Below are 15,138 nucleotides of genomic sequence, written 5' to 3' on the forward strand. Positions count from 1 at the left end.
TTCTTTCGTTTTTAATACGTTACACTGTCATTGGTACAACAAAGTAAGAAAAATCATTTCATAAATTATTACTATTGAAGTACATGTGGCCAAAACTAGTAATAGTTTTACGACATTTTATAATTAACACCGCGTGTATAAATACCCATAAAACGGTAATAGTTCCCTCAATAACCCCTTCAATTAAGAAGTCGTAAAATTTAGAGTCCGCAAGGGGCATATTAAAATTAAGCATGCAATTACACCATACCACATCAATTAATTTAAAAAAAAATAGTGTTTTTATATTACTATTCATGCCTACATTATATCGGGTGTCCCAAACTACGCACAAGATTTGAATTTTAGCGCCATTTGTGCGGTTAGCTGTTACCAACGAAAAAAAAAAGACAACTGACAGTTCAGGGTTATTAAAAATGGAGAATTACAAGAAAGAACAACGCATTTTCATTGTTGAGCAATAATTTTAAAATAAAGAAGGTTTGGCAGCTACAGTTCGCAATTTTCGTAAAAAATTTAACTTCATCAACTGTGAAAAGATTCATTGAAAAATTCAGAGAGACTAAATCAATTGTGGTCTTAAACATTCTGGCCGTTCTTCAAGAAGTCGTTCAACACAAACCATCGAAGCGGTTCGTGTGTGTTGCTTAGAGTCCAGGAACATTAATTCGGCACCGTGGTCAAGAATGGGACATTTCGAAAAGCTTTCTGCAGCATATTGTCATGAAAGATGTGCATCTTCATGCTTACCAAACATTCAATGTGGAACAAGTGGATGCTGATTTTTTGAACAGTCATCTTCAGCGATGAGGCTCATCATTCACCTTCATAGCTTCCTTAATCGACAAAATTATTGCATTAGAGGTCCAAAAAATCCAAGAGTGATTGTTGAGAAACAAATGCATCCACAACTTCTCACTGTTTGGTGCGGATTTTGGGCTGGAGGCATTATCGGACCATTCTTTTTCAAAATGGGGTTGGTCAGGCAATAATAGTTAATGGTGTCCGCTATGGAGACATGACAATCCAATTTTTTATGCCTGAATTGCAAGATATGGATGTAGACGATATGTGCTTTCAACAAGACGGTGCCATATGCCATACAGACCGAGAAACAATTCAATTATTGCATGAGTCATTTCCTGGCAGTGTAATTTTCCATTTCGGTGATTAGAACTGGCCGCACAGAACTTGCGAATTAACGCGATTGGACTTTTTTCTTTGAGGTCTTTTCAAGTCTAATTTATGCAACACGGTCATGGAACATTTCGACAAAAGAGTGCGTATGTGCTAGTAGACCCGTGGGGGCCATTTACCTAGTATGCTAATTCATACATTACCCTATACTTTATGAATCAATAAAAAATTTAAAATTTTTAATTGAAAACTGTATTTCCTATCAAAATTAAGTACTTCTTGCGTGAATTTTGGGACACCGTTTATATACAGGGTGTAACAGGTGCTGATGGACAAACTTCAGGGGGTTATTATACAAGTAATTTTCAACAAAAAAGTATTATAAGATTTTTTTGGAAAGTTGATAGTTGCTCTTTTATTTAACATTTTTTGATTTCAAAAAATTTGGTGCTTTTTTTCATAAAAACAAAAATATCTCTTGTTATTCTTACAGCCACATCAAATTTAGAGATACCATCGGAAAGAGCGTTAAATTTACTACAAGAAGAGCATATATGAGTGTTTAAAAAATCTTCTATACCAGGTGCTGTAAAAAGTTAAATGTAATTATTGTGAAATGAGCAAAATTAGTGGTATCTCCTTATTAGTGGTAACGCCAAAAGTTTGTTAATGAGGACGTGTTTTTTCTTCAGCAAAATCTAATGTATTTAGTAAGCTTTTCAACGATATATGTATCAACTTTTGAGTTTGCTTTTTTTTGGCAACAATATCAAGGGCAAAGGTAATAAAACCGTAAAAATCGAAAATACACTTTATAGTACTTTATTTTTATTTTAAGACTGTTTTTTTAAATTGAAGTAACAAAATTGTCGAAAAAATTATTTATAACTTAGTAACATATTTACAATAATTTTCGATGTAACCTCCCCTTTGACGGATACATAGAGCGCACCTTCTCCACACGGAAGCAACTGTGCAACGCACTTCTCCATTTTGCTGTCGAAGTAGCTCCCAACAAGCAAAAATCCTTTGTTCGAGCTATTCTCGAGTTTCAATTGGTACTTCATATACCAAAGATTTTAATCTACCCCACTAAAAGAAGACCAGGGCTTCGAGGAGGTCACCTAACTGTACCAAAGCGTCTTATCCATCATCTTCATAATGCTCGTTTAGCCATGTCCGAATCTTCCTGCTGTTATGTGCAGGGCAACCATTAATTTTAAGCCAGGAATTAATCCGAAAATTTAAAGGAACCTCTTCTAATATATTATGCAGTTCGTTCTTAAAATCAAGAAATGCCTCTGCATTTAATGTCTTTTCTAGTATAATTAATTGGTCTAAGAACGTAATTTCCAATTATACACATCCATACGTTAACTTTGAATCTGTATTGATTATTGGAGGGCCTGACAGCATGAGGATTCACAGGTGCCCACGTGTGGTCATTATGACAAATAAATATGCCATCTTTGGTAAATGTTGACTCGTCAGTCCAAATTATATGCTTGTAAAATTGCGGATCTCTGTTAGTTTGTTGGATATACCACTGACAAAACTGAACACATTCTGTCCTATCACGATCAAGTAAACTTTGAACAGGGGTCAAATGATAAGGGTGAAGGTTGTTCCTTCTGAGACTTCTGTGAACTGACGTATGCGAAATTCTCCCAAGTTGTATTGCTGCCCTGCGTGTACTTAATGTGGGAGTTTCTTCAAAAAGCGCTGTTATAATTTGGTCTTGATGACGATTTACTCGATCGGNTCCATTTTGCTGTCGAAGTAGCTCCCAACAAGCAAAAATCCTTTGTTCGAGCTGTTCTCGAGTTTCAATTGGTACTTCATATACCAAAGATTTTAATCTACCCCACCAAAAGAAGTCTAACGGAGTTAGATCAGGACTTCGAGGAGGCCACCTAACTGTACCAAAGCGTCCTATCCATCTATCTTCATAATGCTCGTTTAGCCATGCCCGAATCTCCCTGCTGTTGTCTGCAGGGCAACCATCCATTTGAAGCCAGGAATTAATCCGAAAATTTAAAGAAACCTCTTCTAATATATTATGCAGTTCGTTCTGAAGATCAAGAAATGCCTCTGCATTTAATGTATTTTCTAGATTAATTGGTCTAAGAACGTAATTTCCAATTATACCCATCCATACGTTAACTTGGAATCTGTATTGATTATTGGAGGGACGGTTTTATTATCTTTGCCCTTGATATTGTTGTCAAAAAAAAATAGCAAACTCAAAAGTTGATATATCGTACAAAAGCTTACTAAATAGAGTAGTTTTTGCTAAATAAAAAAAACACGTCCTCATTAACAAATATACCACCAATAAGGAGACACCACTAATTTTGCTCATTTCACAAATATTACATTTAACATTGTACAGTACCTGGTATAGAAGATTTTTTAAACACTCATATACGCTCTTCTTGTAGTAAATTTAACGCTCTTTCCGATGGTATGTCTAAATTTGATGTGGCTGTAAGAATAACAAGAGATATTTTTGTTTTTATGAAAAAAAGCACAAAATTTTTTGAAATAAAAAAATGTTAAATAAAAGAGCAACTATCAACTTTCCAAAAAAATCTTATTATACTTTTTTGTTGAAAATTACTTCTATAATAACCCCCTGAAGTTTGGCCATCAGCATCCGTTACACCCTGTATATGTTACATAAATCTACCTATTGCTTACTAGTTGAAACACTTTTAGTTATTTTAAATACCAATCTCTTCAAGAAAAACAAAAAAAATATGAAACACTAAAATCACATGTATGTAAGTAGGTACCTAAACATAGGTTCAGAAATGTCTAGAGTATGAACTCGGAATAGCTGCTTGCCAACAAGTCGGCACAGGATTGTACCAAGGTTACTGAATAAATGGAGGTATAATACTTTTAAGAAGTAAAATACTTAGTACTGCGATAATTGTAGAGTACATTTACAGGACAATCAGACGGATTTACATTAACACACGATTGTATAAAATGCATTGTGGATTGTGGTATTTATAGATACGTTATTAAAGTTAATAAAAGAAGGCTTTTATGAAGTTGATAGATAATATCGTACTTAGTAAAGATATAAACAATGTACAAGAAATTGATAATTTTATTTATAGATGGCGATATAAAATAGTAAAATACAAGCCAGATAACTTTAATTGATTATTAAATTATTGAAGTGAAAATCAAATTACTGTCAGATGTGAATAGATGTGGTCATAGTTTCAAAGGAGTGTTATGATTTTCTTTATATAAAATCTTACATTGTTTGATGTTGTCTCTTCGTTTTTTTTTTAAGGTATTGAACCAATAGAATTGTATTGTAACTTTTGAATAAAATTTGGTATGGTAGAATTTGTGTATACGAATAGATGTTACTTTTTGACAGGTAATAATCGAGTTGCATTTACTTACAAAAATGTAATGCAACTATTCCTGTTTCCTTTACAAAAGTTTTTATTTTACCAAAAAAATTTATTTTCCAGTGCAATTTTTTGTGTACTTTTATTAATTTTCATATAATTCATCAAGTATTTTCGATACAACCTTGATTTTCGTTAAAAATTTGATTTAGCGCGTTAGAAATAATGCTCTGTGAAGTTCTGAAACTTGCTTTTCAACAAAATTAGTGGAAATTACCACCTTTCGTAATTCAGCAAAAAAATCTTGTTTCAGACTGTCCTTTTTAAAAGATTCAAATAAATTTGAAGAATTCACAATTTACAGAATGGAAGAAATTTCAGTCTTTTTTATTTTTTCGTTTTTATTATCAAATAATTCAAATTCTCATGACATCAAATTCGTAAACATCTCAGTGATATTTTATTAAAATAATTATAACATAAATACAAAAAAACTGAGGGAGAATCCTTGAGAAAAGTTCTATAAGGCGAAATAGGTAATAACTGAAACATGCAAGATCATGCACAAAAAATTACTGTACTATTTGCTTTGCTGCAATTTTGTTTGTTCGGTTACAATACAAGAAAGTGATATCTATAGTAATAGACTACAGTTTTAAATTAATGAATTCGAATCTGATTTCAAGATTGTTTGTATTACGTATGCTTTTTTTTTGTTAAAGGCATTTAAAATTTTACAAAAATATGAAAAAATAATTTGTAGGTATCATGATCAGAATTTTAAAATGTTTTGTGTTGTTCTGAAACTAATATGTTATTCCTAACAGATAAAACCAAGTATGTCTTCCAAACTTTTCAATCATGTCAGGTTTTAACACAAATCGTAAAAATTATCCTATTTTTATGAAAATGTAAGGAATTATTTAAAAAACCAAACATTAAAAAACCTAATTTAAGAGTAATTTAATAGACAACAAGGAACATCAATTTAATCCTTTAAGTCCGATCTTTATAATTTATGGAGTTTCATAGAAGTTATTCAGAGCCGTCTTTACAAGGTATGAGCTATGAGGCTCAAGTATCGATGGGGCCCCCAGTAAATGTAGAAAAATATAATCAAACCTTTCGAATATCAGAAGCTGAAGTCTTATATGCGTAACCGTATCGTTGTAATTCGCTTTTAATATAAGCTTAGGTCATAACTTAATAAGCACATAAGCAACTATTTCAAATGGCAACGGACAAACTTTATTTAAAAATAACCCTACACCATTTATGAAATAATTTTACATAGGGTTTATATTTGCTATAGATAAAAAAATTCTATGTAAAAACTGTGTAGAATTTTTTCTTGTCAAAAATATGTTTAGAATTATTTCGAGTACGGACTAGGATTATTTTTGTGTAAAGTTTGTCCAGTGTCTTTCAATTTTACCGCGAACTCTACTCTAATAGTGCGCGCATGCGCGACTGGACTGTTCCATGCGGCGCGGAAGCTCCATGCGAGTTTTGATAAGCTTAGAGTGTAACGTCTATAAAACAAATGTTCGCCTATTATTACCTTTGCTTGTAACTGAATGCAAATTCGTGTGAATTGAGACGTATCGTTTATCTTTGTTTTAAGCTATATTTCATAGTGTGAAAATTTAAAATGAAGAGTGTATATCTAAGTGGTGCACAAAAGCATAAAAGAGGAGAAAAAAAAAAGAGAAAAAATAGCTAAGCTACAAAAGATATCAGACTTTTATGACTTGTGAATAAAGCCTCAAGCTGTTCAAATATTTGTGACGTAAAAATCATTGAAGAAGATAAGTCAATTTTTTAGTGATTGCTGATGAGAATTTTTCATGAAATATTAGGTATAGCAATATTTAGAAAAATAAGCTTCTGAACCTTTTTTACTATTGAATGGTTTTAAGGTCTTTAAGGTCTTTTGTTGAAAGATTTCATCGGCAATATATTGGAGTAAATAATATTTTTTTTCGCGATTGATTCTAATGTCGGGGCCCTCAACATGCCCGGGGCCCTAGGCCCGGGCCTATTAGGTCTCTGCGTAAAGACGGCCCTGAGTATACTTAATTATGCCCTTAAATCCTTTAAAACTGGCCGCCTGGGAATCATTTGTTTCTGTGGTGAAAGGATTTTGAGGCAATGATAAAGCAAATAACCACGCAACTGATAGCAGAACATTTAAGAAACTATACGAGTTTAGGATGTCACTAAAAATTAATTTCCTTCACTCACACTTGGATTTCTTCCCTGAAAACCTTGGTGATTAACATGAGAAGCGGTTTCACAAGAAAATCAGCACTATAGAGCGCAGGTGACTATTGCTAGTCAAAGTGGATGATCATACTCCTCATAAGTGGAAAAAATAGTGAATCCTGCATTTTTCTTCTAAGACAACATATCTAATTGCATTGAACTTATATACTGTCTTGGTTGATTTTATTTTTTATGTTTATGTATTGACGTTGTAATGTAATTAGTTATTAGCTCTTTTTTGCGGTTTAATTTTGGCCATCAAAGTTCAGATGTATAATAAAAATATTTTTATAAAAAATAAATTAACACACAAATGTGTCGTGCCAAGTAGTTTTTAATACGATTTTCGTATTTAGCACGTGCGAATTAGTGTAAAGCACATTCTATTTCGTTCATGTTAAAGAGAAAAAGTTGAAATTTGTTGACCAGTTAATCCGAAAACAGTAACACAAACTGTCTTAGATACATATGACAATTAACAAACATTGGTAATATTATTTACTACCTACTAAATTACTCCTTCTCATTAAGTAAACACATTTCAAGAGAGGCTAATGGGGACTGACTTACTAACCAGTTTTACATTCTGGTCCAACTCTAGTAACCCAAAACTATTTCGTCTATCAATACATTTCATACAACGGGAATAACCTTGCTGACCTTACGCCAGTTCTTCGGTCAGAAGAATCGCTTACGTTTAGTTTTTTATTTAAAAAAATCTATATGCATATTAAATAAATTTTTCTCGATTTTTATGCCTCTATATTTTTTTCTCCAAAGACTACACCTAAATCAATTTATGTGAATACGTTTAATGAAAACGAATAACTGCGAATCGATCTACCAAATAAATCGTAAAAATTCAATTACTCATAATCACGATCACAACAACGGCATCGGGCGGACAAAGAAGTACTTATAATGAATCGTAAATTCCATCCCAGATTCTCGCCCAATAAATTAGCTAAAAGAAATGGAGAGATTGAGTCTCTGCCTATTTCTTGTCACGATCGAAATATGCTCTAAGGAAAAAGCTGAAATGCTTCTTCCGTAAAGCACGTCACAAACTACGATGAAACGAATTTCCTTCCGCATCATACCACAGTTTGAAAACCTGATTGAAACAATTTAAATATGATTCAAAATTTTAAGACTGGCGTTTTATAGACAAGAAATCGCTCTCTTAGCAAGACAATGATAGAAGAAGAAAATCCATCTAAACTATAGAAATGTTGAAATAATTTTTCGCAGTGAAAGTTCACGAAAAACATAAACGGTTTAACATCAGAATGTTCCTTTCCTGTTTTGTCGAGAATTTTGTAAAAGTACACAATAATTATATTTAATTCATGTGTAAATTGTTTCATAAACACATTATGCAGGGTGAGATTATGTTTATAGTACCGCATGCGATATTCTGTATATTCAACAGACGCCTAAAGTTCGAAAAATATAATGACAAACATAAGAAATAAAAATATGCTCTTTTTCCTTATTCTGAATGTATATGTCAGCTTGCAAACTGTTTTATACCCTGGAGAAAACTTGTATAACTAGAATAGTGAAGAGATATTGTTTCTAGCTTGTTTACATTTTCTAAAACTCTCGTCAAAAGACTGCTATAAATTTACTAAAAATTACGCATAAAAAACGCCTACCTTAAGCAGCTCCTTTTTTTTCCGAAAGAATATAAATTTAAAAATTTTCGTTAACGTGTACAACCAACAAAGTTAATTGCATTAAGGCCATGCCATATGGCAAATTAAATTAGTGTGTAAAACCCCTAATAAACCACCCGCATCGTCTGCATGACATAATTCGTTCTTTAATTAGAGCAAAAAAAACTGATAAGAGTGTTTAAGCAAATAATACTTTATGATCTTCAGGAGGAAGTTAAGTTACGCCAACATGCTGCACACTTGTGGTATTTGTCGAATAATGACTGTTTGTAAACTGGCACCACCTAGCACAAACCACATAGTGCTGGGTAATATTCATATACACGGCTGGAAAATCCACATGGTCCATCTGCCTTTACGTAAGTATGACAAAGTAAGTCATAGAAATTCGTACGATAGACAAGGATGGCTATATTGAAGACGTTTCATAATCTGAATAGTCACCGCCCGTTTCGGGGTACACTCGGTTAGAAGTGGGGGTTCAGATTCAGATCAGATCATATTCAGATTATGAAACGTCTTCGCTATAGCCATCCTTGTCTATCGCACGAATTTCTTTATATTATACACATACGCAATGAAAAGTACAAGGTGTTAATTAACTATGTACAATAAATTCAACAGACGATTATTTAAGTGATTTTAAGACAAAAAATTCATATAAACATTGGTCCGCAGATGCTTCGTTTTCAAGATACAGGGTGTTAAACTTGTTAAAAAACTGCTATTTCGTATATCTTAAATACGTTTTTCCCAATTTTGTTGTAATTTGGCAGTGTTTCTTGTAGTGTTCAGGGGCTAATTTAACCCTAACTTGATTAAATTTATTAGTCCAGTGGCGTCCCAGCGGTACCTTAACGAATATTTTTGACAAAAAAATGTACGCCACTGACTTTTTTGTAAAATGTTTATATATTTTTTGATTAATCAACTTTAAATACTACTTTTTTGTCTCTTGAATATTTTTCGTACCTTGACTAATTTATGGTGAAAAAAATAAAATCCACTTAATTGCATATCCCTGGACCACACAAGAAATATTATTAAAAATATACGTTACCGCTCCTCAGGCCACTGGACTTAAACAAATCTAATTATGTTAGGGTTAAATTAGCCCCTTAACACTACAAATAACACTGTCAAATTACAATAAAATTGGGAAAGGGGTGTTTTACGAAATAGCAATTTTTTTACAAAAGTTTAATACCCTGTATCTTGAAAACGAAGCATCTGTGGACCAATGTTTATATGAACTTTTTGTCTTAAAACCACTCAAATAATCGTTTGCTGAATTTATTGTACATACTTAATTAACACCCTGTATATTTAGTATCGGGTTATAAGTAGGTTCTTTCTTTTTTTTTTTTCTGTACAGAAGAACCAAAAAGTCGATTATTATTTTGATTGTTGTGCCACGGAATATGAAGAATAAATTTTATTTATTTATTTTTTTAATTCTGGGTCACGAACAGTATTTAAAATATTAAAAAAAATTTAGTATTAAAAAGCAGACAGGTAAGTGGTTGATTTGTTTAAATTTTGATAAAACTTTTGTAAATTGCCTAAAAAGAGTTGACGATTAATATTTAACTATATAGGGTGAGTCATTATAATGGTACACAGCTCAATGGCAGATTGTTAACGTCAAAATACAGCGATTGAGCCAAACATGCCTTAATCTATTCTTGCTGCTTTTCGTTCTACAGGGTGTTAAAGTTGAAAAAATATATTCGATTGTTTGATATATTTAAGTATGTACAGACCGATTGTTTTAAAAATTTGTAGTTTTACGTTTTTTGTAAAATATGTCTAGCTTTTTATATTTTACAATTTTGAATTTTTTAGCTAAAAATTATTGAACTACGTTCAATTCTAAATAAAAGAGGTATACTTGTTACAAATCGATAAACTCAGCTGTTTTCGAGATACAGACGTATCAAGTTTTTGAGATTCGACGGGAATTAAATTAGAAAATTATTTTTTCCAAAGTAGTAGACATTGACATAATAAATTGACAGCTGTCACTACAATACCATATTGTTTCTGCAAATTCTACTCAATTTGATTAGGAAGTAGTTTTTTTCTTGTCGTTATTTTTTAGAGAAGAGAATATCTTAAGTAATAGAAATTTCCCGCACTGTTGGATTGGACGCTGTAGCGAAGTACGTTGGCCTGCACGTTGCCCTGTTTTAAATCCGCTGGATTTTTACTTTTGGGGATATCTTAAATCTTTAGTTTACAAAAACATTATTAATGGCCATGAATAACTCTGTGGACAAATATTCAAGAATCAGTTCATATTATCAAACAACATAGAACTTTATTTAACGTCAGACAAAAAAATAAAAGGCTAAGAAAGTGCATTGAAGTCGCTGGTGGTTAAGATATTCATAATAAAATTTTCAATAGCTGTAACGTTTCTCTTAATTCTTAATTAAGGCTTGGTATCTTAAGACCTGCTAATTCTCTAATTTAATTCCCGCCGAATTTCATACACTTAAAACGTCTGTATCTCGAAAACGGTTTAGTTTATCGATTTGTAACTAGTATACCGTTTTTATTTAGAATTGAAAGTAGTTCAATAATTTCTAGTTAAAAAAATTAAAATTTATAAAATACAAAAAGTTAGACAGATTTTTACATAGATAGGACAGTATAACTAACGCCCTCTAGACGTTACCCCAACACTGTTTGCATATTCCTATTTGCCTCCTTAAAAAACGTAAAACTACAAATTTTCAAAACGATCGATCTATACTACTTAAAATACCTATAGATAAAAATAGAAAATATTTTTTCAACTTTAACACCCTGTAGAACGAAAAGGAGCAACAATTGATTAAGGGATGTTTGGCTCAATCACTATATTTTGACGTTAACAATCTGCCATTAAGCTGTGTACCATAATTAATGACATCCTGTACACATTTAAATTTACCTAAATACAGAAAATGTTGAAAATGGCTACCATCATACAAATTTCGCTTAAGTTATTATAGATTGTTTCGGAAAAAAAATTAAAACATCTAGAAATGAAGTAAGAATGGTCTCATGTCGACAAAAACTACATATTTATGAATGAGAAATCTCTTGCGTGTTAAAACGGTTCTTCTTGAACACCCTGTATAAATTTAACAGGTTTTTATTAAGGCTTTCACTTTACAAATAGCAACATTAAAAGGGAAAAATTATAACTTCATGTACTGTTTTTTAAATAGAATTTAAAATTTAAGTTAAACAACAATAGGCTACTGCTAGAATCAAGCGTATCAGAGGACCCCGCAGAAAACTAATAAATAAACCTTAAAAAGTGAAAGGAGTTACATGCGATTATGTAAATCGCACTTAACACATTTTAATGATTCTAAAAAGTCCTGACAAATGAAAGTAGGCCAGTTTTTATACGAAAACAAGAAAAATAAGGTGCACATTTTTTTAAATTATGTGACAACAAATACTCGTAAATGTTATGTTATTAATAGATGTGTGCCAGGTTTATCCATTCGTTTATTTGTCCTCGCCAACCAATTAAAATACTGCCCCAAAAATGCCGCTTGGATATTCCAAAGGGGATACAATCTATATTACCTGTATAGCGATAATCACGTCAATCCATTAGATCCAGCGAGAAACTTACCTGAAAAGAAAAACATTAATTAGTAAATAGTTTTGAGGATGTGAACGTGTCATAAATATATCTTGCGTTTCTAAACCGTTACGTGTTAAACAAATCATCCAAATTTAGAATTACCTACTTAATAATGGCTTATCGCTAACGTTAAAATCCACTGTACAGTTAGATATCGTCAATGGCGTACTACAACAACAAAGAAAGTCTAACAAAAGTAATTTCGACATGTAATAGACGGCGGCAACAGCGGCGCCAGAGTAAATTTAAATGTCTTCGCCATATGTTTGTTTTGGTGCGATAAAACCAGGAATCTTTATGTAGGTACATATACAATGTGTGACTGAATTAGAAAAATATGCAAGAAAAATCAAAGGCACAAGGTAAAATAAATACGTGAAAACGATGGATAAAATCAATAAAAAATGTTGCTATTATATAGTGTCCCAAATTTTAATAATAATTTATCAGTTCTATGGCTAAAATAAGGTAAAGCAGTTTATATGAATATTGGAGGAAAAATGGCTTCTAAGGGGGCTACAGCTCCTTAAAGGTGAGCCCATGAGTAGTTTTTTCCGGATATCACCGAAACTGTTCCAAGATTAGATCTGGAAATAAATATGTATTACAGTTAAGGAGACGACTCCATATTATGCGATTACTAGCTAAATATTTAAACATAAACAAATGCCGTATCGTGTGGATGGTGCATATCGATTCATTTGAAAGCATATCGTCACTTGCCAAGTATTCGTCAAAGCTATACAAACGACACAACAACAAAATGTCCGTGGCACTTGCTGCAACCACCACATCAGTAGAATTCATTTGCTTACATGTTTAATAGATGAACGCATCATCTGGAGCCGATTTTAGATATTTTTCGAATTTATATCATACACGGAAGATTCAGAATGGAGGAGTTGTGAATAAATATTGCTTCAACTTTTTCGTATGTCTTTCAACAGTTTTAGATAAAATTAGAATTCTTAAACAATTTTACATTTAAAAGATACTAAGTATATGAATAATTTCAATAGGTATGCTATATGCTGCAAATATGTGAAATGAAATTTTTGAACCCATACATTATTATTATTAATAATAATAGTTTGAAATATTACTATTAGAATTTATAAATGGTAAATTTATAAGGAAATAGTTGGTAAAACTACTTTACTGGTAAAACATATTTTAATTGATGAACAAATATCGTAAATATAATTAGACATAGAACACTATTTACATAGGCGTTATAAAAAATATAATACCATAAAATTGTTAAAAATATTTTTTAGTGTATCAGTACAAATAAAACTTCCTTGTTGATACGTGTTGGAAGATTGCCTTCGCTTACACAACTACTCTGCGGACTACAGTCCCGTCCAGCATTGAATTACATTCCTGATATTTGATAAACAGTTAAGATCACTGGTCAGTAACATCACTAGATTAGTTTCGATCTAAATTTTTTGCATTATATGATACTGAACGGTTTGTAAAAAACACATATTGTGCTGAAATATTGTACAAAATGTTGACACCCTGTATGAAATAGAATAAATGATAAGGACCACGGCATCATTTATCACTTTAACCGTATTCGAAAGGTTATAAAAATAACCACAAATAAAAAGAAGTTTCGGGTTGAATCATCTTTAGGGTGGTTATTTTTAGTAGTTACAAAATACAAAAGGGTCAGAAGACATTACTCATCAGCACCACTTGTGTGCGATAACAATCGGAGAGATATCCATGTGATTATAAAACGAACGCTTTAATGTTTTTATTATGTTTGGTGCATGAGTTGTTAGATTCTTTTGTTCAGAAGTCTGAAGGCATGGCACTTTACTATAATTTATGCTGATTTGGAATTTGTAAAGCGAACTAAAATATGGACAACGTAGGTGTTAGTTTATATTTCCTCAATTGTTTAATTTTTATATTTCCTGGAAAGTTATATTTATTTCCATATATTTTTCAATCTTAGTAATAAAATGAAATCACCATGAAAAATTGTTTTTCTTGCCTAGTGATTACAAAAACAACCGTTCGTGACCATGGTAAAAAAAAACAAACGATATTTCGCTTCACATGATCATTAATTATTAAACATGGTAAAGAATACACTTAAATGATGAATTGTTTTATGTAGGTACTGAATCCACTCGCTTTTTTATTATCCTATTTTCCTGTCCCGAGCCAAACGAAAATAGAATGCCTCGAAATATTCCTTTTACGTCTTGCATTTGGTATTTAGATGTTGAGCTCTTGACAATGATAAAACTGAATTTAAAGATCTAAATTTAAAATTGTTTCTCTTATTTTGCTTTCGACGAAACCTAAAATTAAAACCAGGGAATGAACTCGTACAGCTGAGAGACACATGAAACTTATTTTAGATCCTTCATTTCACACGAAATTGAAAATTACCTTACACCGAAGTTAATTATTTACAATTTTAACTTTATTAGCATTTGCTGTTTGCCGTCTTTATTTTGAAAAGTTTTTAAGGTAACATAATAGTCTAAAATTTGGTGAGCATATACGAAATATTTTTTCATTCAATTTGGAAAACAGGGCCTTTAAAGTTATCCATTGTGGAAGTTTCAAATGGAACAGAACCGTTAGTTTTATACCAATTTCTAAAAATAATGCGTTTATTACACGTGTATTGAGTGTTATTTTACTGTACTTAGTTAATAGATTCCTATTTACAAAACTATAGGAACATTTTGATCAGTATTATATTAGAATTACATAGAATGTCCCCCAAAGCTTAGCCTTATATTGTTAAAACAAAACATACGCTACTCTTCTATATTGTATACATTCTATATTATTGTTTTTGTGGCTAGTTTGTATTGATTTGTTTGATTTAGATAGATAAAACTGAGGTTTCCTACGTATTGTATTGTTTCCAAGAAACGCATGCGAATTCATATTGCTGATATATAAAAATAGAAGACTGTTCACCAGTTCCTATCAATTTAAATTCAGCGAAAACGCTTAGTACAGGACTTTCCGATAGGGCCCCTGAAAGCTAGAACGTGTT

At 31.7% G+C, this 15,138-nt stretch overlaps 1 protein-coding gene across 4 annotated transcripts in view; it reads right to left on the bottom strand.

The window, feature by feature from the left end:
• The window catches only part of LOC108903675 (amyloid beta A4 precursor protein-binding family B member 1-interacting protein), a 540,243-nt gene that overhangs the window by 92,260 nt on the left and 432,845 nt on the right, over window positions 1-15,138 (bottom strand). Inside the window, exon 1 of one of the 4 annotated variants that reach the window (XM_023457317.1) lies at window positions 12,044-12,061. The exons of the other annotated variants lie outside the window; for them this stretch is intronic. The gene's annotated coding sequence lies outside the window, so the exon portion shown is untranslated. Of the gene's footprint in view, window positions 1-12,043; window positions 12,062-15,138 lie in introns of those variants that run through there. 4 annotated transcript variants of the gene reach the window in all.

This window comes from Anoplophora glabripennis, unplaced genomic scaffold, assembly GCF_000390285.2.
Source record: "Anoplophora glabripennis isolate ALB-LARVAE unplaced genomic scaffold, Agla_2.0 scaffold89, whole genome shotgun sequence".
NCBI lineage: Eukaryota > Metazoa > Arthropoda > Insecta > Coleoptera > Cerambycidae > Anoplophora > Anoplophora glabripennis.